Genomic DNA, 13,641 nt, shown 5'->3' with positions numbered 1-13,641 from the left:
CCATACAAAATGCGACAAAACCTGTCGCCCTCCTTAATATAAACAGAAAAAGAACAAGTACACGCACACGCCAGGTGATTTACTGCAGCGTCAGACATGGGAGGTTCAGCAGTGTGCTGCAGCGTTGTGCAAAGTCGTCGGTGTAAGTCAGGATGGCCGAGCGGTCTAAGGCGCTGTGGTCAGTTCGCAGTCTCCATGGAGGCGTGGGCTCGAACCCCACTTCTGACAACAGTTCTTGTTAATTTATTTCTAAAACGTCCACCGAATGCTTGGTAATTTTACATGTTTTTCTTTTTAGTATTCAAATCACAGCTTTTTAAATGAGAGAAAGTCACCGCAAGCCCGCACCTCGCCACTTTCTTCACACTGCTAAACTGCCTCATAAAGATGAGACCTCTAATTATGCCTTTCCAATACTTTGAATGTGTTATTGTTGAGTTTAACATAACATCTTGGTAATCATAATGTCCACAGGCCTTGTTTTTCTCGGGTTTTATTAACGCGCTCCATGTGTGTGGCCGGTTAGCTCAGTTGGTTAGAGCGTGGTGCTAATAACGCCAAGGTCGCGGGTTCGATCCCCGTACGGGCCATGACTTTTCTTCTTTAAAGAAACCACAGCATTTGGAATGGTGCCAAAATGAACATTCTTTAACAAAATGAACCGGTGCGATATGAAGTAGAACCAGTAATATTTCAAATTCCTCATCTTTAAACATGTATTAGGAATGAACACATACAATTAAAAAGAAAGCTTACGTAGTCGGCAGGATTCGAACCTGCGCGGGGAAACCCCAATGGATTTCTAGTCCATCGCCTTAACCACTCGGCCACGACTACATGTTCTTACATTGGACTGTGAAATGATCCATATTATTGTCAAAAGAAGTAAAAGACACCCGCGGTAATGCTGCAGATGGCAGTATAGGCTAACATGAACCGAAGTCAAATGCCTTTGTTGAAACTCCATCGATTTATACAAGGCAAGCACACGTGGGAAATGTAAATACAATATCCTTTCTGTCAACGTTCATAATAATGAATACATCTTTATTTCAAAATACGTAACAATTTAAGTGATCTTTTCAAACCACCCATACACAAAAAACAAAGTAGATCTTGATTTCAACTGAAAAACTGACTTGCTTCATGGCTGCTGCCACAGCACTCAAGCACGTTGTGGCTAGCGTGAGCGGACTTAGCAGATAACAAGATCTACAAAATATCACATGCCAATAAAACATAACACAATTATGTTCGATTTTATAACAAAACCCCACCCCAGATGGGACTCGAACCCACTATCCCTGGCTTAGGAGGCCAGTGGCCTTAGCCATTAGGCCACTAGGGCTGACATGGGAAGCGCACATTTGGTAGTTCTAAAGAAAGTGGGAACAATAGTATCGTGGTTTCATAAATATCCAAGCCATCTTTGGTGTTCAAACAAAGCAGTTACATTGGGAAAGGGCCGTACTTATCAGTAAGTGTTTGAAATGCATGTGGGAAGATTTAAGATTGTGAAGAAGTTTTAATATGCTTCGTATTTGCGCATTGGTAACCTTACATAATTACGTTTTGATTAATGCCACTTCCTTACCTGACAGTAGTCAGGGTGACGATACAAGACCAAAGCCAATAAACCTGTTATTTTCCTGTCCTTTCATTACCATATTCTAGTGTGCTTGTTCAGAATATGCGTGAATCCTGAAAACGTCTTGCTAATATGTGAACAAAGCCAGCATTCACTTTATTGATCACCATGTGGAATAGCCGCTATTGGAACACACATGATTGTGTTAAAGATGTTAATAGACTTTCAATGTACACGTTTTAGAGCTGAACGTTTGTTGAGACAGTTCAAACGCTGTAGCAGTGTTTACCTATTTCATGGATGTTTGCTTTTTCGTCTTACTCTGGAAAAAATAATAATAGCAATAGAAAAATGTAGGCAAAACAATTTTTGAGAACCGCATTTGGGTGAAAAATGAACAGTTTCAAAACACATTTGTAAACGCATTGGATTCTATTATGGTGTTTCCGAGCTGTTGAATGTTTCTTATTATATACAGGTTTACTGGCTTGACAGAAAGGCGATTGACAAAAAGAATGCCTCGTCCCTGCGTGGGCTTGAAACAGCAACGTTTTGGTTAAGCCGAACGCGCTCACCGATTACGTTGTTTTATTAGATAACACCCTCGGAGCCCAACAGAACACTGTATGCGTATAATTAAAATATTTACGGTTCAAATGGGAATCGTATTCATCAGATTTTAAGCACACATTTGATAGACGTCACAGTGCAAAGGAGGAAGGCAGGCAATGCAAATGAGGCAACTGGCTCGTACTTTTTAAATCATACCAAAAAATTGAACCCAATTAAGCTTTTAACCGCCTGCAGTCTGGAATGAGTTTGAAATGTTATTGTAACAACTCACTGGGCTACAGCAATTGCATTATATGAAAGTGCTCCTGTTTATTTGTCACCGGCACAGCTACCGGTGCCACTCAGAGTTGGAGGGAGACGGTCGGCCACTTGCCCATAAAACAATACTTTCAGGGATCATTTCTATAGTGATTTGCTAGCGAAATGCGTTTTGAAAGTGTTTGGGCTCGCTACCCACGAGGAAGAGTGAGAGTGTTCGTTTTTGAGCGTGAAGAAGACAGCGAGTGTTGTTTTTGACCAACTGCTCGCTGTTATTGATGACCGCTCCAGTGTTCCTTAGGGGGCTGGAGGAAGCGGACACGTTCTGAGTGGGTGTCTTACCAAAACGTAAGAAAGATGAACTACAGTTGCAAAGCACTGCTGCTTTTTCGATGATTGATTAAAACTATCAAACTGACTGAAAACACGGATCGCATTAATTGCGATTGGTTTCATACCAATACGCTTACATAACAGATATTGGTTATAGACAATGTCATATACACAGAAATGAACACGGACAGTGTTTATTAAGGGCTGACTCATTGACATGTTCGAGAGATCTAGGTGTACTGGACAAATCTACTGGATTATTTTCCATGTCGTAATTGTGCCGCCTGTGATAATGCGTTTGCGTTTTACAAGCCATACAACGAAAAAAGAGTACAGTGTCTTACAAGTGATGACCTGTGCTTCAACGCATGTCATTTATTTGTTTTTTTGTCCTTGCCATTTGCAATATGTTGGTAAAACTACTAGACAGTGACGATTGCGCATTGATGAGCAAGCATAAAAGTTCAATTAGGAGAAAAGATATCCATTCACCACTAGCTAGACATTTCGTAGATGCCAAACATTCCATTTCAGATCTGAAATACCGCAGCATACAAAAAATATTTCAAGCTCGAGGACGTGATAATCTCGATCAAAAACTATTACAATGTGAATCCAAATGGATCTTCTATCTCCATATGGTACAACCCGAGGGATTAAATGAAGCGCTAGGATTATCCTGTTTTCTGTGATATAATGCGCAACCATACTTGTCTTTCATAAGATCTGAAAATAAATTATAGCGCTTTGAGATTATGTCTGTTATTAGCAGATTGTTTAGAAATGTACTCAAATATGTTACAACTGTTCTGTCTACGAAATATATCTGTAACATTTATGTAATGCCTTTGTGGTTTTTTGATGAAGTTCATTTGCTAACAGACTGTTCTGATTTTGATTCAAACCGTGAAGCGATCGCTCTGTTTGCAGTATATTTTCTTTCAGTAAGAGGAGTGTCCTTGTGATTCCATACAAAATGCGACAAAACCTGTCGCCCTCCTTAATATAAACAGAAAAAGAACAAGTACACGCACACGCCAGGTGATTTACTGCAGCGTCAGACATGGGAGGTTCAGCAGTGTGCTGCAGCGTTGTGCAAAGTCGTCGGTGTAAGTCAGGATGGCCGAGCGGTCTAAGGCGCTGTGGTCAGTTCGCAGTCTCCATGGAGGCGTGGGCTCGAACCCCACTTCTGACAACAGTTCTTGTTAATTTATTTCTAAAACGTCCACCGAATGCTTGGTAATTTTACATGTTTTTCTTTTTAGTATTCAAATCACAGCTTTTTAAATGAGAGAAAGTCACCGCAAGCCCGCACCTCGCCACTTTCTTCACACTGCTAAACTGCCTCATAAAGATGAGACCTCTAATTATGCCTTTCCAATACTTTGAATGTGTTATTGTTGAGTTTAACATAACATCTTGGTAATCATAATGTCCGCAGGCCTTGTTTTTCTCGGGTTTTATTAACGCGCTCCATGTGTGTGGCCGGTTAGCTCAGTTGGTTAGAGCGTGGTGCTAATAACGCCAAGGTCGCGGGTTCGATCCCCGTACGGGCCATGACTTTTCTTCTTTAAAGAAACCACAGCATTTGGAATGGTGCCAAAATGAACATTCTTTAACAAAATGAACCGGTGCGATATGAAGTAGAACCAGTAATATTTCAAATTCCTCATCTTTAAACATGTATTAGGAATGAACACATACAATTAAAAAGAAAGCTTACGTAGTCGGCAGGATTCGAACCTGCGCGGGGAAACCCCAATGGATTTCTAGTCCATCGCCTTAACCACTCGGCCACGACTACATGTTCTTACATTGGACTGTGAAATGATCCATATTATTGTCAAAAGAAGTAAAAGACACCCGCGGTAATGCTGCAGATGGCAGTATAGGCTAACATGAACCGAAGTCAAATGCCTTTGTTGAAACTCCATCGATTTATACAAGGCAAGCACACGTGGGAAATGTAAATACAATATCCTTTCTGTCAACGTTCATAATAATGAATACATCTTTATTTCAAAATACGTAACAATTTAAGTGATCTTTTCAAACCACCCATACACAAAAAACAAAGTAGATCTTGATTTCAACTGAAAAACTGACTTGCTTCATGGCTGCTGCCACAGCACTCAAGCACGTTGTGGCTAGCGTGAGCGGACTTAGCAGATAACAAGATCTACAAAATATCACATGCCAATAAAACATAACACAATTATGTTCGATTTTATAACAAAACCCCACCCCAGATGGGACTCGAACCCACTATCCCTGGCTTAGGAGGCCAGTGGCCTTAGCCATTAGGCCACTAGGGCTGACATGGGAAGCGCACATTTGGTAGTTCTAAAGAAAGTGGGAACAATAGTATCGTGGTTTCATAAATATCCAAGCCATCTTTGGTGTTCAAACAAAGCAGTTACATTGGGAAAGGGCCGTACTTATCAGTAAGTGTTTGAAATGCATGTGGGAAGATTTAAGATTGTGAAGAAGTTTTAATATGCTTCGTATTTGCGCATTGGTAACCTTACATAATTACGTTTTGATTAATGCCACTTCCTTACCTGACAGTAGTCAGGGTGACGATACAAGACCAAAGCCAATAAACCTGTTATTTTCCTGTCCTTTCATTACCATATTCTAGTGTGCTTGTTCAGAATATGCGTGAATCCTGAAAACGTCTTGCTAATATGTGAACAAAGCCAGCATTCACTTTATTGATCACCATGTGGAATAGCCGCTATTGGAACACACATGATTGTGTTAAAGATGTTAATAGACTTTCAATGTACACGTTTTAGAGCTGAACGTTTGTTGAGACAGTTCAAACGCTGTAGCAGTGTTTACCTATTTCATGGATGTTTGCTTTTTCGTCTTACTCTGGAAAAAATAATAATAGCAATAGAAAAATGTAGGCAAAACAATTTTTGAGAACCGCATTTGGGTGAAAAATGAACAGTTTCAAAACACATTTGTAAACGCATTGGATTCTATTATGGTGTTTCCGAGCTGTTGAATGTTTCTTATTATATACAGGTTTACTGGCTTGACAGAAAGGCGATTGACAAAAAGAATGCCTCGTCCCTGCGTGGGCTTGAAACAGCAACGTTTTGGTTAAGCCGAACGCGCTCACCGATTACGTTGTTTTATTAGATAACACCCTCGGAGCCCAACAGAACACTGTATGCGTATAATTAAAATATTTACGGTTCAAATGGGAATCGTATTCATCAGATTTTAAGCACACATTTGATAGACGTCACAGTGCAAAGGAGGAAGGCAGGCAATGCAAATGAGGCAACTGGCTCGTACTTTTTAAATCATACCAAAAAATTGAACCCAATTAAGCTTTTAACCGCCTGCAGTCTGGAATGAGTTTGAAATGTTATTGTAACAACTCACTGGGCTACAGCAATTGCATTATATGAAAGTGCTCCTGTTTATTTGTCACCGGCACAGCTACCGGTGCCACTCAGAGTTGGAGGGAGACGGTCGGCCACTTGCCCATAAAACAATACTTTCAGGGATCATTTCTATAGTGATTTGCTAGCGAAATGCGTTTTGAAAGTGTTTGGGCTCGCTACCCACGAGGAAGAGTGAGAGTGTTCGTTTTTGAGCGTGAAGAAGACAGCGAGTGTTGTTTTTGACCAACTGCTCGCTGTTATTGATGACCGCTCCAGTGTTCCTTAGGGGGCTGGAGGAAGCGGACACGTTCTGAGTGGGTGTCTTACCAAAACGTAAGAAAGATGAACTACAGTTGCAAAGCACTACTGCTTTTTCGATGATTGATTAAAACTATCAAACTGACTGAAAACACGGATCGCATTAATTGCGATTGGTTTCATACCAATACGCTTACATAACAGATATTGGTTATAGACAATGTCATATACACAGAAATGAACACGGACAGTGTTTATTAAGGGCTGACTCATTGACATGTTCGAGAGATCTAGGTGTACTGGACAAATCTACTGGATTATTTTCCATGTCGTAATTGTGCCGCCTGTGATAATGCGTTTGCGTTTTACAAGCCATACAACGAAAAAAGAGTACAGTGTCTTACAAGTGATGACCTGTGCTTCAACGCATGTCATTTATTTGTTTTTTTGTCCTTGCCATTTGCAATATGTTGGTAAAACTACTAGACAGTGACGATTGCGCATTGATGAGCAAGCATAAAAGTTCAATTAGGAGAAAAGATATCCATTCACCACTAGCTAGACATTTCGTAGATGCCAAACATTCCATTTCAGATCTGAAATACCGCAGCATACAAAAAATATTTCAAGCTCGAGGACGTGATAATCTCGATCAAAAACTATTACAATGTGAATCCAAATGGATCTTCTATCTCCATATGGTACAACCCGAGGGATTAAATGAAGCGCTAGGATTATCCTGTTTTCTGTGATATAATGCGCAACCATACTTGTCTTTCATAAGATCTGAAAATAAATTATAGCGCTTTGAGATTATGTCTGTTATTAGCAGATTGTTTAGAAATGTACTCAAATATGTTACAACTGTTCTGTCTACGAAATATATCTGTAACATTTATGTAATGCCTTTGTGGTTTTTTGATGAAGTTCATTTGCTAACAGACTGTTCTGATTTTGATTCAAACCGTGAAGCGATCGCTCTGTTTGCAGTATATTTTCTTTCAGTAAGAGGAGTGTCCTTGTGATTCCATACAAAATGCGACAAAACCTGTCGCCCTCCTTAATATAAACAGAAAAAGAACAAGTACACGCACACGCCAGGTGATTTACTGCAGCGTCAGACATGGGAGGTTCAGCAGTGTGCTGCAGCGTTGTGCAAAGTCGTCGGTGTAAGTCAGGATGGCCGAGCGGTCTAAGGCGCTGTGGTCAGTTCGCAGTCTCCATGGAGGCGTGGGCTCGAACCCCACTTCTGACAACAGTTCTTGTTAATTTATTTCTAAAACGTCCACCGAATGCTTGGTAATTTTACATGTTTTTCTTTTTAGTATTCAAATCACAGCTTTTTAAATGAGAGAAAGTCACCGCAAGCCCGCACCTCGCCACTTTCTTCACACTGCTAAACTGCCTCATAAAGATGAGACCTCTAATTATGCCTTTCCAATACTTTGAATGTGTTATTGTTGAGTTTAACATAACATCTTGGTAATCATAATGTCCGCAGGCCTTGTTTTTCTCGGGTTTTATTAACGCACTCCATGTGTGTGGCCGGTTAGCTCAGTTGGTTAGAGCGTGGTGCTAATAACGCCAAGGTCGCGGGTTCGATCCCCGTACGGGCCATGACTTTTCTTCTTTAAAGAAACCACAGCATTTGGAATGGTGCCAAAATGAACATTCTTTAACAAAATGAACCGGTGCGATATGAAGTAGAACCAGTAATATTTCAAATTCCTCATCTTTAAACATGTATTAGGAATGAACACATACAATTAAAAAGAAAGCTTACGTAGTCGGCAGGATTCGAACCTGCGCGGGGAAACCCCAATGGATTTCTAGTCCATCGCCTTAACCACTCGGCCACGACTACATGTTCTTACATTGGACTGTGAAATGATCCATATTATTGTCAAAAGAAGTAAAAGACACCCGCGGTAATGCTGCAGATGGCAGTATAGGCTAACATGAACCGAAGTCAAATGCCTTTGTTGAAACTCCATCGATTTATACAAGGCAAGCACACGTGGGAAATGTAAATACAATATCCTTTCTGTCAACGTTCATAATAATGAATACATCTTTATTTCAAAATACGTAACAATTTAAGTGATCTTTTCAAACCACCCATACACAAAAAACAAAGTAGATCTTGATTTCAACTGAAAAACTGACTTGCTTCATGGCTGCTGCCACAGCACTCAAGCACGTTGTGGCTAGCGTGAGCGGACTTAGCAGATAACAAGATCTACAAAATATCACATGCCAATAAAACATAACACAATTATGTTCGATTTTATAACAAAACCCCACCCCAGATGGGACTCGAACCCACTATCCCTGGCTTAGGAGGCCAGTGGCCTTAGCCATTAGGCCACTAGGGCTGACATGGGAAGCGCACATTTGGTAGTTCTAAAGAAAGTGGGAACAATAGTATCGTGGTTTCATAAATATCCAAGCCATCTTTGGTGTTCAAACAAAGCAGTTACATTGGGAAAGGGCCGTACTTATCAGTAAGTGTTTGAAATGCATGTGGGAAGATTTAAGATTGTGAAGAAGTTTTAATATGCTTCGTATTTGCGCATTGGTAACCTTACATAATTACGTTTTGATTAATGCCACTTCCTTACCTGACAGTAGTCAGGGTGACGATACAAGACCAAAGCCAATAAACCTGTTATTTTCCTGTCCTTTCATTACCATATTCTAGTGTGCTTGTTCAGAATATGCGTGAATCCTGAAAACGTCTTGCTAATATGTGAACAAAGCCAGCATTCACTTTATTGATCACCATGTGGAATAGCCGCTATTGGAACACACATGATTGTGTTAAAGATGTTAATAGACTTTCAATGTACACGTTTTAGAGCTGAACGTTTGTTGAGACAGTTCAAGCGCTGTAGCAGTGTTTACCTATTTCATGGATGTTTGCTTTTTCGTCTTACTCTGGAAAAAATAATAATAGCAATAGAAAAATGTAGGCAAAACAATTTTTGAGAACCGCATTTGGGTGAAAAATGAACAGTTTCAAAACACATTTGTAAACGCATTGGATTCTATTATGGTGTTTCCGAGCTGTTGAATGTTTCTTATTATATACAGGTTTACTGGCTTGACAGAAAGGCGATTGACAAAAAGAATGCCTCGTCCCTGCGTGGGCTTGAAACAGCAACGTTTTGGTTAAGCCGAACGCGCTCACCGATTACGTTGTTTTATTAGATAACACCCTCGGAGCCCAACAGAACACTGTATGCGTATAATTAAAATATTTACGGTTCAAATGGGAATCGTATTCATCAGATTTTAAGCACACATTTGATAGACGTCACAGTGCAAAGGAGGAAGGCAGGCAATGCAAATGAGGCAACTGGCTCGTACTTTTTAAATCATACCAAAAAATTGAACCCAATTAAGCTTTTAACCGCCTGCAGTCTGGAATGAGTTTGAAATGTTATTGTAACAACTCACTGGGCTACAGCAATTGCATTATATGAAAGTGCTCCTGTTTATTTGTCACCGGCACAGCTACCGGTGCCACTCAGAGTTGGAGGGAGACGGTCGGCCACTTGCCCATAAAACAATACTTTCAGGGATCATTTCTATAGTGATTTGCTAGCGAAATGCGTTTTGAAAGTGTTTGGGCTCGCTACCCACGAGGAAGAGTGAGAGTGTTCGTTTTTGAGCGTGAAGAAGACAGCGAGTGTTGTTTTTGACCAACTGCTCGCTGTTATTGATGACCGCTCCAGTGTTCCTTAGGGGGCTGGAGGAAGCGGACACGTTCTGAGTGGGTGTCTTACCAAAACGTAAGAAAGATGAACTACAGTTGCAAAGCACTGCTGCTTTTTCGATGATTGATTAAAACTATCAAACTGACTGAAAACACGGATCGCATTAATTGCGATTGGTTTCATACCAATACGCTTACATAACAGATATTGGTTATAGACAATGTCATATACACAGAAATGAACACGGACAGTGTTTATTAAGGGCTGACTCATTGACATGTTCGAGAGATCTAGGTGTACTGGACAAATCTACTGGATTATTTTCCATGTCGTAATTGTGCCGCCTGTGATAATGCGTTTGCGTTTTACAAGCCATACAACGAAAAAAGAGTACAGTGTCTTACAAGTGATGACCTGTGCTTCAACGCATGTCATTTATTTGTTTTTTTGTCCTTGCCATTTGCAATATGTTGGTAAAACTACTAGACAGTGACGATTGCGCATTGATGAGCAAGCATAAAAGTTCAATTAGGAGAAAAGATATCCATTCACCACTAGCTAGACATTTCGTAGATGCCAAACATTCCATTTCAGATCTGAAATACCGCAGCATACAAAAAATATTTCAAGCTCGAGGACGTGATAATCTCGATCAAAAACTATTACAATGTGAATCCAAATGGATCTTCTATCTCCATATGGTACAACCCGAGGGATTAAATGAAGCGCTAGGATTATCCTGTTTTCTGTGATATAATGCGCAACCATACTTGTCTTTCATAAGATCTGAAAATAAATTATAGCGCTTTGAGATTATGTCTGTTATTAGCAGATTGTTTAGAAATGTACTCAAATATGTTACAACTGTTCTGTCTACGAAATATATCTGTAACATTTATGTAATGCCTTTGTGGTTTTTTGATGAAGTTCATTTGCTAACAGACTGTTCTGATTTTGATTCAAACCGTGAAGCGATCGCTCTGTTTGCAGTATATTTTCTTTCAGTAAGAGGAGTGTCCTTGTGATTCCATACAAAATGCGACAAAACCTGTCGCCCTCCTTAATATAAACAGAAAAAGAACAAGTACACGCACACGCCAGGTGATTTACTGCAGCGTCAGACATGGGAGGTTCAGCAGTGTGCTGCAGCGTTGTGCAAAGTCGTCGGTGTAAGTCAGGATGGCCGAGCGGTCTAAGGCGCTGTGGTCAGGTCGCAGTCTCCATGGAGGCGTGGGCTCGAACCCCACTTCTGACAACAGTTCTTGTTAATTTATTTCTAAAACGTCCACCGAATGCTTGGTAATTTTACATGTTTTTCTTTTTAGTATTCAAATCACAGCTTTTTAAATGAGAGAAAGTCACCGCAAGCCCGCACCTCGCCACTTTCTTCACACTGCTAAACTGCCTCATAAAGATGAGACCTCTAATTATGCCTTTCCAATACTTTGAATGTGTTATTGTTGAGTTTAACATAACATCTTGGTAATCATAATGTCCGCAGGCCTTGTTTTTCTCGGGTTTTATTAACGCGCTCCATGTGTGTGGCCGGTTAGCTCAGTTGGTTAGAGCGTGGTGCTAAAACGCCAAGGTCGCGGGTTCGATCCCCGTACGGGCCATGACTTTTCTTCTTTAAAGAAACCACAGCATTTGGAATGGTGCCAAAATGAACATTCTTTAACTAAATGAACCGGTGCGATATGAAGTAGAACCAGTAATATTTCAGATTCCTCATCTTTAAACATGTATTAGGAATGAACACATACAATTAAAAAGAAAGCTTACGTAGTCGGCAGGATTCGAACCTGCGCGGGGAAACCCCAATGGATTTCTAGTCCATCGCCTTAACCACTCGGCCACGACTACATGTTCTTACATTGGACTGTGAAATGATCCATATTATTGTCAAAAGAAGTAAAAGACACCCGCGGTAATGCTGCAGATGGCAGTATAGGCTAACATGAACCGAAGTCAAATGCCTTTGTTGAAACTCCATCGATTTATACAAGGCAAGCACACGTGGGAAATGTAAATACAATATCCTTTCTGTCAACGTTCATAATAATGAATACATCTTTATTTCAAAATACGTAACAATTTAAGTGATCTTTTCAAACCACCCATACACAAAAAACAAAGTAGATCTTGATTTCAACTGAAAAACTGACTTGCTTCATGGCTGCTGCCACAGCACTCAAGCACGTTGTGGCTAGCGTGAGCGGACTTAGCAGATAACAAGATCTACAAAATATCACATGCCAATAAAACATAACACAATTATGTTCGATTTTATAACAAAACCCCACCCCAGATGGGACTCGAACCCACTATCCCTGGCTTAGGAGGCCAGTGGCCTTAGCCATTAGGCCACTAGGGCTGACATGGGAAGCGCACATTTGGTAGTTCTAAAGAAAGTGGGAACAATAGTATCGTGGTTTCATAAATATCCAAGCCATCTTTGGTGTTCAAACAAAGCAGTTACATTGGGAAAGGGCCGTACTTATCAGTAAGTGTTTGAAATGCATGTGGGAAGATTTAAGATTGTGAAGAAGTTTTAATATGCTTCGTATTTGCGCATTGGTAACCTTACATAATTACGTTTTGATTAATGCCACTTCCTTACCTGACAGTAGTCAGGGTGACGATACAAGACCAAAGCCAATAAACCTGTTATTTTCCTGTCCTTTCATTACCATATTCTAGTGTGCTTGTTCAGAATATGCGTGAATCCTGAAAACGTCTTGCTAATATGTGAACAAAGCCAGCATTCACTTTATTGATCACCATGTGGAATAGCCGCTATTGGAACACACATGATTGTGTTAAAGATGTTAATAGACTTTCAATGTACACGTTTTAGAGCTGAACGTTTGTTGAGACAGTTCAAACGCTGTAGCAGTGTTTACCTATTTCATGGATGTTTGCTTTTTCGTCTTACTCTGGAAAAAATAATAATAGCAATAGAAAAATGTAGGCAAAACAATTTTTGAGAACCGCATTTGGGTGAAAAATGAACAGTTTCAAAACACATTTGTAAACGCATTGGATTCTATTATGGTGTTTCCGAGCTGTTGAATGTTTCTTATTATATACAGGTTTACTGGCTTGACAGAAAGGCGATTGACAAAAAGAATGCCTCGTCCCTGCGTGGGCTTGAAACAGCAACGTTTTGGTTAAGCCGAACGCGCTCACCGATTACGTTGTTTTATTAGATAACACCCTCGGAGCCCAACAGAACACTGTATGCGTATAATTAAAATATTTACGGTTCAAATGGGAATCGTATTCATCAGATTTTAAGCACACATTTGATAGACGTCACAGTGCAAAGGAGGAAGGCAGGCAATGCAAATGAGGCAACTGGCTCGTACTTTTTAAATCATACCAAAAAATTGAACCCAATTAAGCTTTTAACCGCCTGCAGTCTGGAATGAGTTTGAAATGTTATTGTAACAACTCACTGGGCTACAGCAATTGCATTATATGAAAGTGCTCCTGTTTATTTGTCACCGGC

At 40.2% G+C, this 13,641-nt stretch overlaps 11 non-coding genes across 11 annotated transcripts; 7 read left to right on the top strand and 4 right to left on the bottom strand.

Moving 5' to 3' along the window:
- The first annotated feature begins 516 nt into the window (after positions 1-516).
- Positions 517-590, top strand: trnai-aau (transfer RNA isoleucine (anticodon AAU)). The gene has a single exon. It is a non-coding gene; the product is annotated as a tRNA-Ile (tRNA).
- A 165-nt stretch (positions 591-755) lies between these two features.
- Positions 756-837, bottom strand: trnas-aga (transfer RNA serine (anticodon AGA)). Its single transcript has one exon. It is a non-coding gene; the product is annotated as a tRNA-Ser (tRNA).
- Positions 838-2,538: 1,701 nt separating this feature from the next.
- LOC131702192 (small nucleolar RNA U3) lies at positions 2,539-2,753 on the top strand. Its single transcript, XR_009309346.1, has one exon. It is a non-coding gene; the product is annotated as a small nucleolar RNA U3 (small nucleolar RNA).
- A 1,482-nt stretch (positions 2,754-4,235) lies between these two features.
- trnai-aau (transfer RNA isoleucine (anticodon AAU)) lies at positions 4,236-4,309 on the top strand. Its single transcript has one exon. It is a non-coding gene; the product is annotated as a tRNA-Ile (tRNA).
- A 165-nt stretch (positions 4,310-4,474) lies between these two features.
- trnas-aga (transfer RNA serine (anticodon AGA)) lies at positions 4,475-4,556 on the bottom strand. Its single transcript has one exon. It is a non-coding gene; the product is annotated as a tRNA-Ser (tRNA).
- A 1,701-nt stretch (positions 4,557-6,257) lies between these two features.
- LOC131702191 (small nucleolar RNA U3) lies at positions 6,258-6,472 on the top strand. Its single transcript, XR_009309345.1, has one exon. It is a non-coding gene; the product is annotated as a small nucleolar RNA U3 (small nucleolar RNA).
- Positions 6,473-7,954: 1,482 nt separating this feature from the next.
- Positions 7,955-8,028, top strand: trnai-aau (transfer RNA isoleucine (anticodon AAU)). The gene has a single exon. It is a non-coding gene; the product is annotated as a tRNA-Ile (tRNA).
- Positions 8,029-8,193: 165 nt separating this feature from the next.
- On the bottom strand, positions 8,194-8,275 carry trnas-aga (transfer RNA serine (anticodon AGA)). The gene has a single exon. It is a non-coding gene; the product is annotated as a tRNA-Ser (tRNA).
- A 1,701-nt stretch (positions 8,276-9,976) lies between these two features.
- On the top strand, positions 9,977-10,191 carry LOC131702190 (small nucleolar RNA U3). Its single transcript, XR_009309344.1, has one exon. It is a non-coding gene; the product is annotated as a small nucleolar RNA U3 (small nucleolar RNA).
- Positions 10,192-11,303: 1,112 nt separating this feature from the next.
- Positions 11,304-11,385, top strand: trnal-cag (transfer RNA leucine (anticodon CAG)). Its single transcript has one exon. It is a non-coding gene; the product is annotated as a tRNA-Leu (tRNA).
- Positions 11,386-11,911: 526 nt separating this feature from the next.
- On the bottom strand, positions 11,912-11,993 carry trnas-aga (transfer RNA serine (anticodon AGA)). The gene has a single exon. It is a non-coding gene; the product is annotated as a tRNA-Ser (tRNA).
- Between the last annotated feature and the right edge of the window lie 1,648 nt (positions 11,994-13,641).

Source organism: Acipenser ruthenus, chromosome 29 (genome assembly GCF_902713425.1).
Source record: "Acipenser ruthenus chromosome 29, fAciRut3.2 maternal haplotype, whole genome shotgun sequence".
Taxonomy (NCBI): domain Eukaryota; kingdom Metazoa; phylum Chordata; class Actinopteri; order Acipenseriformes; family Acipenseridae; genus Acipenser; species Acipenser ruthenus.
This window is presented reverse-complemented; position numbering and strand designations above follow the sequence as displayed.